The 13754-nt window shown below is 44.8% G+C and overlaps 1 protein-coding gene across 5 annotated transcripts in view; it reads right to left on the bottom strand.

The window, feature by feature from the left end:
- LOC137504293 (hematopoietic prostaglandin D synthase-like) overlaps positions 1-13754 on the bottom strand; it is a 277276-nt gene that overhangs the window by 30958 nt on the left and 232564 nt on the right. For 2 of the 5 annotated variants that reach the window (XM_068232502.1, XM_068232541.1), the window contains exon 1: positions 7645-7730. The exons of the other annotated variants lie outside the window; for them this stretch is intronic. The gene's annotated coding sequence lies outside the window, so the exon portion shown is untranslated. Of the gene's footprint in view, positions 1-7644; positions 7731-13754 lie in introns of those variants that run through there. 5 annotated transcript variants of the gene reach the window in all.

Below are 13754 nucleotides of genomic sequence, written 5' to 3'. Positions count from 1 at the left end.
GAGACACCCTCCGTGAACTGACATGGAACATACGAGCGGCCGTTTCCATGGAATACACTTCAGGATTCAGGGGCGTATATATACGCACCGAGAATCCGGAAGTGGTTAAACTTATCACGTCTAAACTTATCATACCTAAACGTATCATGCCTAAACTGAGTTTAGGAGTGATAAAGGGCTTTTCACCAGCGTGCTAACTGTTAGCACCGCTTTGTGAATCAGGCCCTTAGACTTAACCACTTGAGGACCCACCCTTTACCCCCCCTTAAGGACCAGCGCTGTTATTTGTGATCTGTGCTGGGTGGGCTCTACAGCCCCCAGCACAGATCAGGGTGCATCTAGAGCGATCAGATCGCCCCCCTTTTTCCCCCACTATGGGGATGATGTGCTGGGGGGGTCTGATCGCTCCTGCCTGCCGGTGTTGCGGGGGGGGCACCTCAAAGCCCCCCTCCGCGGCGAAATCCCCCCCCCCCTCCCTCTCCTACCTGGTCCCCCTGGTGTTCCGGGCTGCACAGGACGCTATCCGTCCTGTGCAGCCAGTGACAGGACGTCCCCTGTCACATGGCGGCGATCCCCGGCCGCTGATTGGCCGGGGATCGCCGATCTGCCTTACGGCACTGCTGCGCAGCAGCGCCGTACAATGTAAACAAAGCGGATTATTTCCGCTTGTGTTTACATTTAGCCTGCGAGCCGCCATCGGCGGCCCGCAGGCTATTCACAGAGCCCGTCGCCGTGATTTGACAGGAAGCAGCCGCTCGCGCGAGCGGCTGCTTCCTGATTAATCAGCCTGCAGCTGGCGACGCAATACTGCGTCGCTGGTCCTGCAGCTGCCACTTTGCCGACGCGCGGTATGAGTGCGCGGTCGGCAAGTGGTTAAAGGAAATGTCAGGCAATCTATGCTCCCCCCAGATCTACTTACCCGGGGCTTCCTCCAGCCCCTTGCAGCCGACAAGTCCCTTGTTGCAGCTCTGCTCCCAGTATACATACACACACAGCCATATTATTTTACTACATGAGAGCACATGCTATGTGGAGGAACAATAATGACATGCTGAACATAAGATATAGTATTCACTTTAACTTTGGCAAAACATTCAGGATGTCACTGATTGATATTGTTATTATGGGATCTTGGGCTCAGTATGAGACAACAAGCTCTCAATGAGGCAGTGACAGTCCAACATCAGTCTTACCCACTCTGCTGTGTTGTAAAAGTAATCTAAGGTCATTAGCCTGTGTGTGATAAGAATCTAGGAATCTCTGGAGTGATTGCTAAGGGACAGTCAACAACTTTTTTTTTAACCTGTGACTCCTTTGTTTGTAAGGTTGTACATTTAAGGGGCCCATACACTCGTCAGATTGGCAGCAGATAGATAAGAAATGCATCTGATGATCTATCTGATGCGTTTTTAGAACATTTTTAGCCAGGATAGAATTCCAATAGATTTCAGTTTGAAATCTATTGAAATTCGATCTGATGGCATTATTTTGCCATCAGATTTCCATTAAGGCCAATGCAAACTGATAAGCAATCTCATCAGATCGACCTAAATTTTCCATCCAGCCAGTTCGATGGAAATCCATCGAAATCGATCGAAATCGGCCATTGATCAGTCGATTGGCCAACCGATTTGCAACCGATCAATCGATCGATCGGGATCGATCGGTCGGCCAGAAAATCGGCTGAGTGTATGGGCCCCTTAAGTCATCAGAACTTAGCTGCAGTGTAAGACAGATGTTTTTTGCAAACCCTAGGGAGCAGGGACAGTGTACAAATTCCAAAGTGTGTGTGTGATTCCTTATCTGTGTGGTGGACACATGCAGTCAATATAACAATGGTGCAAGAGCAGAATAGGTTTTTTCTCTCCATGCCCTTAGTTGTCAGTCTTTCAAACTTTTCCCCCCACGGGCCCCCTGTGGCTTCTGGGCCCCCCTGGGGAGGCATCCCTTGCAGGGTCTATTGTTATGCCCCTGGATTCACACAAAATAAACATATCAGTCGACAGCTTGTAAAGAATAAATGCTCGACCTGATAATTTTGCCGCTCTGGTGTGCCTTTTTGAGTGTTTTTTATCCATTATTGCTCCAGGAAAAATCCAATATGTCCACCGGCTCATACCCCTTCTGCTTCAAGGTTATGAGCAGTTTTGGATGTGCTGTCTAGGCTGCTGCAGCCTTTCATCTGTGTGCATTCATTAATCTGGTATGCGGTGCAGCCTGTAGGAAGTGTCTCTCATAGGAATGAAACTGCATAGATAATAATGATGACTGCACAGTCAGTGCACACAGATCACACTATTGTTTCAGAGCTTCTTTCTCGGCAGGACCAGCCCCTCCCAGACATCAGAGCTCTGAGTATGCAAAGCAGGAAAGCTGAGCCAGAAGGGGGCAGGCTTGGGCTTGAAAAGACTTCACAGAAGAGTGACTCAGCTATAATGATTCCAGGTCAAACCTAGACTGAATGCTCAGTCAGGGATTCTTATCAGAGCTGATAACAGGCAGATTTAGCAGAGAAGAATGAAACTAAAAACAGGGTAGGTGTTTACTGTCATGTCCGCACATGACAGGCGGGGCCCCAAGCACTGCCACTACTCGGGACCCCCAAACCAGCATGTAACACAATAGGGGAGTGCAGGTGAGCCACAGAGCTGCCACCACCAGGAACTCACCCCCACCACTCCTTCAACTTACCAAACACAAAAGGATTGCGCACTCCCAGACAGCACTCTTCTACTTATATAGTCTGCAGACTGCCAGTCAGCCAATAAGAAGTTCAAATACATTACACCTAGTCTGCAGTACTTAATTGAGCGGAGGCCAAGCAATTCAGCCAATCGTTGGAGAGGGTTCAGTCGCATATAGACAAAGGCTATATGACCAGCAGGGGGCACCAGCGTGCAGGCAACTCCCTCTCATCCGCCCCCTCCTAAGTAAACTGCATAAGGAGCTGCAAATAAAGTTTTTGTGTCTGGTAAGTTGAAGGAGTGGTGGGTGTGAGTTCCTGGTGGTGGCAGCTCCAGGGCTCACTTGCACTCCCTTATTGTGTTACATGCTGGTTTGGGGATCCCGAGCAGTGGCAGTGCTTGGGGCCCCCGCCTATCATGTGCACTAGTGTTTGCATATTTTAAACTTCATTTGCAGCTCCTTATGCAGTTTAGTTAGGAGGGGTGCGGATGAGAGGGAGTTTCCTGCACGCTGGTGCCCCCTGCTGGTCATGTAGCCTTTGTCTATATGCGACTGAACCCTCTTCAACGATAGGCTGAATTACTCAGCATCCGCTCAATTAAGTACTGCAGACTAGGTGTAATGTATTTGCACTTCTTATTGGCTGACTGGCAGTCTGCAGACTATATAAGTGGCGGAGTGCTGTCTGGGAGTGCGCAATCCTTTTGTGTTTGGTAAGTTGAAGGAGTGGTGGGTGCGAGTTCCTGGTGGTGGCAGCTCCAGGGCTCACCTGCACTCCCCTATTGTGTTACATGCTGGTTTGCGGGCCCCAAGTAGTGGCAGTGCTCGGGGCCCCTGCCTGCCATGTGCACTAGTGTTTACACATTTATTTATTTTTTTTACATCACGTTATTCTATTATCTGTTATATGATTGCTATTATTATTACTATTCTATATAATTATTCAATACATATAATCCATTCCACAACACCTACCACAACCATCATCTAACAGCCCTTAGTGGCTGCACAGTCACCATCTGTTTTCACACCAAATCCCATTGATCAATCCTATTCCATCTAGTGAGTCTTTCCCCCTAATAAACCACTTCTCTTGACCATGGGCGTCCGCAGAAAATTTTCCAGGGGGGGGCAAAAAGTGCGGAGTTAAAAATTTGGGCTGGTGTTGTGTGGCACGCGTAGCGCGCCAAAAAATGGAGCTACGTCATGCGGCGCGCGTAGCGCGCCGCGCCGAAAAATGGGTGTGGTCATGAACCAGAATGTGGGTGTGGTCGTGGGTGGAGACAAGTTTACATGAACTAAGCAATGGTGGGACATTAGATTAGGACAGTGGTGGCGAACCTTTTGGAGGTCGAGTGTCCAAACTGCAAAGTCACTTTACTATCACAAAGTGCCAACAGCAATTTAAACTAAATACAAACGTTTTAACTCATACATGAACATTATGGAAAATTAAGTTGAAAATAAACTGTGAAGATAAACAATTTCATCCATCGTACTCCTGAAAAAAATTATTCATTTTTTTTAGAACCTCCCAGTTTCATTTTCTGTTTTAAAAAGCAGAAAAAGTAGGTTTAATGCTATTGTCTCATATGATGATGATTCAGCTTTTTCCATAGTCTCGCAGTTAGCAATCATGTGACCCCCAACAAGACAAATTCAGCAATCATGAGGCCCCCCCCATCAAGACAAATTCAGCAATCATGAGGCCCCCAACATGACCAACTCAGCAATCATGAGGCCCCCAACAAGACAAATTCAGCAATCATGAGGCCCCCAACAAGACAAATTCAGCAATCATGAGGCCCCCAACAAGACAAATTCAGCAATCTTGAGGCCCCCAACAAATCATGAGGCCCCCAACAAGACAAAGTCAGTAACCATGAGGCCCGCAACAAGACAAATTCAGCAGTCATGAGGCACATAAATAGACAGCTTTTCACATAAATAGGCAGAATGCCCCCTTAATATGTAGACACCTCTCACCTGGCAGCAGTTCCCCAAAATACACTCAATCTGACAGCAGTGGTTCCCCAAAAATAGGTAGCCCCAGGTCTATAGGTGTCCCCAGAATAGGTGGCCAGCGGTATAGATGTCCCCAGAACTGGTAGCCAGGGGTAGAGATGTCCCCAGAACAGGTAGCCAGGGGTATATGTGCCCAGTATATGTAGGCAAGGGTATATGTCCCAGTATATGTAGGCAGGGGGTATATGTCCCAGTATATGTAGCCAGGGGGATATGTCCCAGTATATGTAGGCAGGGGTATATGTCCCAGTATATGTAGCCAGGGGTATATGTCCCAGTATATGTAGGCGGGGGTATATGTCCCAGTATATGTAGGCAGGGGTATATGTCCCAGTATATGTAGGCAAGGGGTATATGTCCCAGTATATGTAGGCAGGTGTATATGTCCCAGTATATGTAGGCAGGGGTATATGTCCCAGTATATGTAGGCAGGGGTATATGTCCCAGTATATGTAGGCAGGGGTATATGTCCCAGACAGTATATGTAGGCAGGGGTATATGTAGGCAGGGGTATATGTCCCAGTATATGTAGGCAGGGGTATATGTCCCAGACAGTATATGTAGGCAGGGGTATATGTCCCAGACAGTATATGTAGGCAGGGGTATATGTCCCAGTATATGTAGGCAGGGGTATATGTCCCAGTATATGTAGGCAGGGGTATATGTCCCAGTATATGTAGGCAGGGGTATATGTCCCAGACAGTATATGTAGGCAGGGGTATATGTAGGCAGGGGTATATGACCCAGTATATGTAGGCAGGGGTATATGTCCCAGACAGTATATGTAGGCAGGGGTATATGTCCCAGACAGTATATGTAGGCAGGGGTATATGTCCCAGACAGTATATGTAGGCAGGGGTATATGTCCCAGTATATGTAGGCAGGGGTATATGTCCCAGTATATGTAGGCAGGGGTATATGTCCCGGTATATGTAGCCAGGGGGATATGTCCCCAGAAAAAGTGGCCATGTGTGCAGGAGGAGGGGAGCAGCGGAGAGAAGAGGGAGAGCTATAGGCACTCACCTTAGGGGGCTCTCCCTCCCTCTCTCGCTCTCCCCTCCGGAGTCCGGAATGAAGTGTGCAGCGGCTGGCAGCGGTGGGCGGAACTTACCTCCTCTCGTTGCACGCGCCGGATGGATTAGCCGCTACTCTGGCCTGATCCAGACCAGAGTGCGGCACCAGAACTTCCGGCGCAGGAGCGAGAGGAGGTAAGTTCCGCCCACCGCTGCCAGCCGCTGCACACTTCATTCCGGAGGGGACAGCGAGGGAGAGAGAGACCCCTAAGGTGAGGGAAGGGGGGGAGACGTCCGCCCTTCCCCACTGTGCCCATAGCGCTCTCTCTCTTCTCTGCGTGTTCCCCTCCTGCTGGCTGCACGGGCACGCGGCCAGGGGGGGGCAGCGGGCGGCCAGGCTCGGGCAGATGCCCGGTTTTGCCATATGTGCGGACGCCCATGCTCTTGACATTCACAATTCATCTGTATACCTACTCCCCTTGGCGGTGCTCTAATAACTATTATAGCTCATGCCCACACACTGACTCTCCCAGTCCTTAACTAACATGGCTGACAGTGATTCACTGCACCTGACATCCTGCACAGTGAGATCACGTCCATGACTAACTGTGACACATCCCGCTCCAATCAGCTGGTCTGATTCCTCCAATACTATTTATACAAGCAGCTGCCTCTGTCCCGATAAGAGGCACCTTTTGCTTAGGCTTATTACTACTTTGGTAAATTGCCAACTTTTTCCTCTGCACTTTCTATCCCTTCTATATTTAGCATAGAGCTGGACATACAACAAAGCTCAGCGCTAGGTCTTCAGACTCCGATCACATTCCTTGCATACCTGCTACACAACCCCACAGCCTTGCACACACAAGCTCAGCGCTGGGTCTGCAGACTCACAGGTCACATTCCTTTACTCACAGCCTTCATCATTCAGCAATTTGTAGCACAGAGCCTTGCATACACATGCTCAGAGCTGTGTCTGCACACTCACTGATAACATTTTGTGACAAGCAAAGGAATGTAAACAATTACCCCTTTTCTGATGCTTACATATGTTTAATAGAGGACAAAGCACTCAAATATATTCACAGTTCCCTGCAGGTTCTTGGAAGAGGTGTGGGACTATCTGACAAAACACCAGTAGAGGCGCCCTAAGTATAGACTGGTATCAATAAATGAAGATAGTAAATAGGTAATATGCCTTACTTTTCTTGAAAGACAAACCAATATAATTGGAAAAGAAATTACATTTATTCAATCATGAACATAAGGACAACCATTTTCACTAGTCATCACAAGTGCAAATAGGATGTACAATGCAATTAAACAAAGTGCCCCTTAAATAACGCACACAAATATTGCAGTCTCCTCACCTCTACAAAAACACAATAAGGCAATCTTCTCCCAGAGTTTAAGTAGGTTCCTATACCAGTTCAAAGAGCACATATGATAGGAGTAAAAAATAAATAAATACATAAATAAATTATTCCAAAGCATGACCTTTGCCAGGGACTCAGGTCATGTACCCCAGATCTTAGGTGTCAATGACATCACTGTGTGCTGGTACTGACCTTAGCAATAGAGCCAAAAAAAAAGATCAAAGATCAGAATTTTGCATGTAAACCTCAATGTCACTTTCCTGGGCTGAGCAAAAATACTCCAAAGTATCACTGTAAAAAAACTGTTCAATTCATAAACACAATATATGGGCTAAGCAAATACCCACGGCTCCCTACAGCTTCAAATGTAAAAATACAAGGCTGTACAAGAGAGCTAAGGGAACTATAAATACATAGATTTTGGGTAACTATAATTAACTGTTGTGGAGCACTCCCTGTAGAACTTGCAAATTACATATACTGTAAGTGAATTTCACCTCCTACTCCCAGATATGAAAAATATGATAACATTATTTTAACATTACCTTCAATGATCCACACAGTCTTCAGGAACACTAGAAACTGCTGTACACTGCCACACAGGCACAACTTATACTTAGCCCTCTGTGTGCCGTCTTAATGACAGCCCACCACAGCAAGCACATGGTTATTAGCCAAGATTGCCCTCTTGAGGGAAAAATGCACTTACTGTATTCTGAAAAGCACAAGGACACAGTGTTTCTCAAGCATCCAGAATAGCCAAATAACGCTGCACAGCAGATGCTTTTGTCAAACACAAGGAGACAATATGCTGCTTAAAGGGAACCTGAAGTGACGAAAATTATTTAAAATAAACACACGACGTAGCTGCAAATGAATATTACATACTAACCTCACTATCAGTTCCTCTCAGAAGCTCACCATTTTCTTCTTACAGTGATTCCTTCCAGTTCTGACAATATTTTGTCAGAACTGAAATATACCAGTTGCTGTCAGTTATATTTCAGCAGCTGTCAGTTACAACTGAATGTGCAAGGTAATGTCAGTGTTACCCTATGGCTCAAGTGGGCAATATTACAGTTTAACAGTGTGCTGACCAGGAAGCTGTTATGGGGTAATGGCCATTTTCAAAATGGAGGACGGAGAAATCCATTCATCACAGTGGACAAACAGGATGCAGGAGAGGAGAAAGAGATTGAGTAGTAGACTACACGTAAGGTAAGTATGTCCTAGGTATGGGTATTTTGACTTTTTATTTTCAGTTCAGGTTCTCTTTACATAGTTACATAGTTATTTTGGTTGAAAAAAGACATACGTCCATCGAGTTCAACCAGTATAAAGTACAACACCAGCCTGCTCCCTCACATATCCCTGTTGATCCAGAGGAAGGCGAAAAAACCCTTACAAGGCATGGTCCAATTAGCCCCTAAAGGGAAAAATTCCTTCCCGACTCCAGATGGCAATCAGATAAAATCCCTGGATCAACATCATTAGGCATTACCTAGTAATTGTAGCCATGGATGTCTTTCAATGCAAGGAAAGCATCTAAGCCCCCTTTAAATGCAGGTATAGAGTTTGCCATAACGACTTCCTGTGGCAATGCATTCCACATCTTAATCACTCTTACTGTAAAGAACCCTTTCCTAAATAAATGGCTAAAACATTTTTCCTCCATGCGCAGATCATGTCCTCTAGTCCTTTGAGAAGGCCTAGGGACAAAAAGCTCATCCGCCAAGGTATTATATTGCCCTCTGATGTATTTATACATGTTAATTAGATCCCCTCTAAGGCGTCTTTTCTCTAGACTAAATAAACCCAGTTTATCTAACCTTTTTCGATAAGTGAGACCTTCCATCCCACGCATCAATTTTGTTGCTCGTCTCTGCACCTGCTCTAAAACTGCAATATCTTTTTTGTAATGTGGTGCCCAGAACTGAATTCCATATTCCAGATGTGGCCTTACTAGAGAGTTAAACAGGGGCAATATTATGCTAGCATCTCGAGTTTTTATTTCCCTTTTAATGCATCCCAAAATTTTGTTAGCTTTAGCTGCAGCTGCTTGGCATTGAGTACGATTATTTAACTTGTTGTCAATGAGTACTCCTAAGTCCTTCTCCAAGTTTGATGTCCCCAACTGTATCCCATTTATTTTGTATGGTGCTAGACCATTAGTACGTCCAAAATGCATGACCTTACATTTGTCAACATTGAATTTCATCTGCCATGTATGTGCCCATATAGCCATCCTATCCAGATCCTGTTGCAATATGACACTATCTTCCTGAGAGTTAATGATTCTGCACAATTTTGTATCATCTGCAAAAATAGCAACATTGCTCACTACTGCATCTACTAGGTCATTAATAAATAAATTGAAGAGCACTGGATCCAGAACAGACCCCTGTGGGACCCCACTGCTAACAGTCTCCCATTTTGAGTATGATCCATTGACCACAACTCTTTGTTTTCTGTCCATTAGCCAGTTCCCTATCCATGAACACAGACTCTTCCCCAGTCCTTGCATCCTCAACTTTTGCACCAGACTTTTGTGGGGAACAGTGTCGAAGGCCTTTGCAAAGTCCAAGTATATCACATCTACAGCATTCCCAATATCCATATTAGCATTCACTACCTCATAAAAGCTGAGCATGTTAGTCAAACAGGACCTGTCTTTAGTAAACCCATGTTGATGCTGAGAAATAAGATTATTTTCTACTATGAAGTCATGTATAGTATCTCTTAGTAACCCCTCAAATAGTTTGCATACAACTGATGTTAAACTTACAGGTCTATAATTTCCTGGATCAGATTTTTTGCCCTTCTTAAATAATGGGAAAACGTGGGCTGTACGCCAATCCACTGGGACTCTGCCAGTTGCAAGAGAGTCACAAAAGATAAGATAAAGGGGGTTATCTATAACTGAACTTAATTCCCTTAGGACCTGAGGATGCATGCCATCCGGGCCAGGTGCCTTGTCTATTTTTAATTTATTTAGTCTTGCCTTCACTTCTTCCTGCGTTAAGTATTTAATATTACAGTTAGAAGATTGAGACTCTTCCGCCTCTGTAGTTTGCAACAGTGCTGTTTCTTTTGTGAAGACAGAAGCAAAGAAAGCATTTAATAACTCTGCCTTACCTTGGTCATCCACCATTGAGTTCCCATCCTCATCCTTTAGGAGTCCTATACAGTCAACCTTTCTTTTTTTAGAGTTAATGTACTTGTAAAACTTTTTTGGGTTAGATTTGATATCCTTAGCGATTTGTTTTTCAGCTTCAATCTTTGCCTGCCTAATTTCTTTTTTACAATTTTTATTGCACTCCTTATAATTGCTTAGTGCAGCCTCTGTCCCCTCCTGTTTTAAGACCTTATAGGCATTCTTTTTCCTCTTCATTTTATCTTTAACCTTTCTATTCATCCATAGAGGCCTTTTTTTATTCCTAGACATTTTGTTTCCATATGGGATATACATACTACAGTATTGATTGAGTATAAGTTTAAAAGCTTGCCATTTCCCTTCAGTGTCTTCCCCTTGTAGTACATTATCCCAGTTCACCAAACTTAGTGCCTGCCTAATTTGAGTGAACTTTGCTTTTCTAAAGTTCATAGTTTTAGTGGTCCCGCTGCCCCGTGGCCTATCAGTCACCAGCTCAAACGTTATCATGTTGTGATCACTATTTCCCAAATGTTCTTGAACCTGCACATTTGATACATTATCTGGTCTATTAGAAATGATCAGATCCAGTAACGCATTCCCCCTAGTTGGTTCAGTTACCATTTGAGTCAAGTAATTGTCCTGTAGTGCTGCCAGAAATCTGCTGCTTTTACCAGAATGGGTAGCCTCAATACTCCAGTCAATGTCTGGAAAGTTGAAGTCGCCCATAATTATGACCTCATTTTTACCTGCAGCTTTTTCAATCTGCTGTAGTAATCGCAGTTCTGCAGCTTCATTAATAAGAGGTGGCCTGTAGCATACCCCAATAAGCAATTGGCAACTTTTATTTCCACCATGAATATTTACCCAAACGGACTCCACATCTTCGCAATCTTCCTCCATCTCATCGTTGAGGACAGCTGTAAGAGAATTCTTAACAAAAAGACAAACCCCTCCACCTTTTTTCCCTGTTCTATCCCTCCTAAACACATTGTATCCTTTTAAATTAGCTATCCAGTCATGGCTTTCATCCATCCATGTCTCGGTTATTCCCACAATGTCATAGCCTTTGTCATTCAGAATGAACTCTAGTTCGTCTATTTTATTTGCAAGGCTCCGAGCATTGGTTACCATGCACTTTGTATTTTTACCACCATTCAGGAAGTGACATAGGGTTGCTGTTTGCAGATCTGTACTGTTTAAATTAATAGATACATGGGCTATATCCACAATTCTAAAGCAAAGTACCCATGTTAAAGCAGACCCAAACCAAACATTTTTTTAATTCAAAATATTTAGTTGCACCACTCTGACACATACAAAGATAAATAAACACTCCTTCAAGCCTATGAGCAATTCAGAGCATGCTTTTCACCCTTCTCTTTGCATAACTAGGGTTATACTGGGGGCAGCCATTAGCAATTCCTCCTTTGCCGGATACCACCTACTCCACCAGTTTGCCGGATTCTGTCCCGGCAATAAGAAAGGAAGGGAGGAGTTCCTCCAATAAATGTAAAATATTTTATATTTGTCATCATGCAGCTGAAAAAAGGCTGCTATTTATTATTATAATTTAGAAAATAGATTTTATTCCTGAAATCTTGAAATTTTTAATTTGGGCCCACTTTAAAGGGAGGGTTCATGCAAAAATAAAAATACCAATCCACTTACCTGGGGCTTCCTCCAGCCCGTGGCAGGCAGGACGTGACGCCAGCGCGACGGCGTGAGGCACACGTTGGAGCGCAGAAGAGCCCAACCTGGAAGCCGGCCTGGCCACGTCGGGTGCGCCAACGGAGAAGACCGGGAACCTGCGGAGCGGCGCCGAGGGCACGTCCTGCCTGCCACGGGCTGGAGGAAGCCCCAGGTAAGTGGATTGGTATTTTTATTTTTTCAGCCAGTAGAGCGGATCGTCCCTTTAAGGTGGCCACACACAACACAATTTTTTTTTTTCAAATTCAAGGTTCACAATCAATTTTTTTGATTCATTGTAACATTTGAAAAATCTGACCCTTGTAACACACACACACACACACACACACACACACACACACACACACACACACACACACACACACACACACACACACACACACACACACACACACACACACACACACACACACACACACACACACACACACACACACACACACACACACACACACACACACACACACACACACACACACACACACACACACACACACACACACACACACACACACACACACACACACACACACACACACACACACACACACACACACACACACACACACACACACACACACACACACACACACACACACACACACACACACACACACACACACACACACACACACACACACACACACACACACACACACACACACACACACACACACGTTAAATTTTTCCCAAATTATGAAAAAAAAAAAAAAAAAAGGATTGAAAACTCTGGGTGTATTAATAAATTGACAATCTACCACACACCATTCAATTTTCATAAAGACTGATCAGAAAAATCAACCACTCCCGTTTGACTTCTATTGAATAAAAAAGTGAAATCCAATTAGATTTCTTACTCGAATAAAAAAAAAAAAAACGCTTTTGATTGCTCAGGAAATCCGATGTTTTTTATCGAATTGTCGTAAAATCCGATCGTTTTATTGTACTGTGTGTGGCCACCTTTACAAAGAGCCACACCAGAAATTACGTGGTGGCCTGAAAGTATTCAGGCCTGGTGCACACCGAGTGGTTTTTTTAGCGTTACCGCTTCCACTTGTGAAAATGCTTGGCTAATGTATTTCAATGGGATGGTGCACACCAGCGGTTTGAGGTTTTTAGCAAACCGCAAACGTGGGTCCTGCAGCACTTTTGCAGTTTGCTGAAGCGTTTCTGCCTCAATGTAAAGTATAGGAAAAGCTCAAACCGCTCTGGGAAACGCTAGATCAGAGTTGTTTTCCAGGTGTTTTTGTTACAGAAGCTGTTCAGTAACAGCTTCACTGTAACAATATTTGTAATCTGTTACACAAAAACACTCCCAAAAACGCTAGGCATGTTTAGAAAACCTCTCTGAGGCCCAGTGCACACCAAAACCGCTAGCAGATCTGCAATACGCTAGCGGTTTTGGGAGCTGATTTCAGAGCGATTCTAGGTATGTTTAGAGAGGTTTTCTAAACATACCTAGCGGTTTTGCGTGCGTTTTTGTGTAGCAGATTACACATATTGTTACAGTAAAAGCTGTTACTGAACAGCTACTGTAACAAAAATGCCCGGCAAACCGCTCTGAACTAGCGTTTTTCAGAGCGGTTTGCGTTTTTCCTATACTTTACATTGAGGACGAAACGCTTCCGAAAACCGCAAACGCGCAGCAGGAGGCGCGTTTGCGGCTTGACAAAAACCGCAAACCGCCGGTGTGCACCATCCCATTGCAATACATTAGACAAGCGTTTTTAGAGGCGGATGCGGCCGGCGGATCGCTCCAAAAACCGCTCGGTGTGCACTGGGCCTAAACATGTC

Source organism: Hyperolius riggenbachi, chromosome 1 (assembly GCF_040937935.1).
Source record: "Hyperolius riggenbachi isolate aHypRig1 chromosome 1, aHypRig1.pri, whole genome shotgun sequence".
Classification (NCBI taxonomy): domain Eukaryota; kingdom Metazoa; phylum Chordata; class Amphibia; order Anura; family Hyperoliidae; genus Hyperolius; species Hyperolius riggenbachi.
The sequence above is the reverse complement of the archived record's forward strand: the minus strand, read 5'-3'. Positions and strand labels throughout refer to the sequence as shown.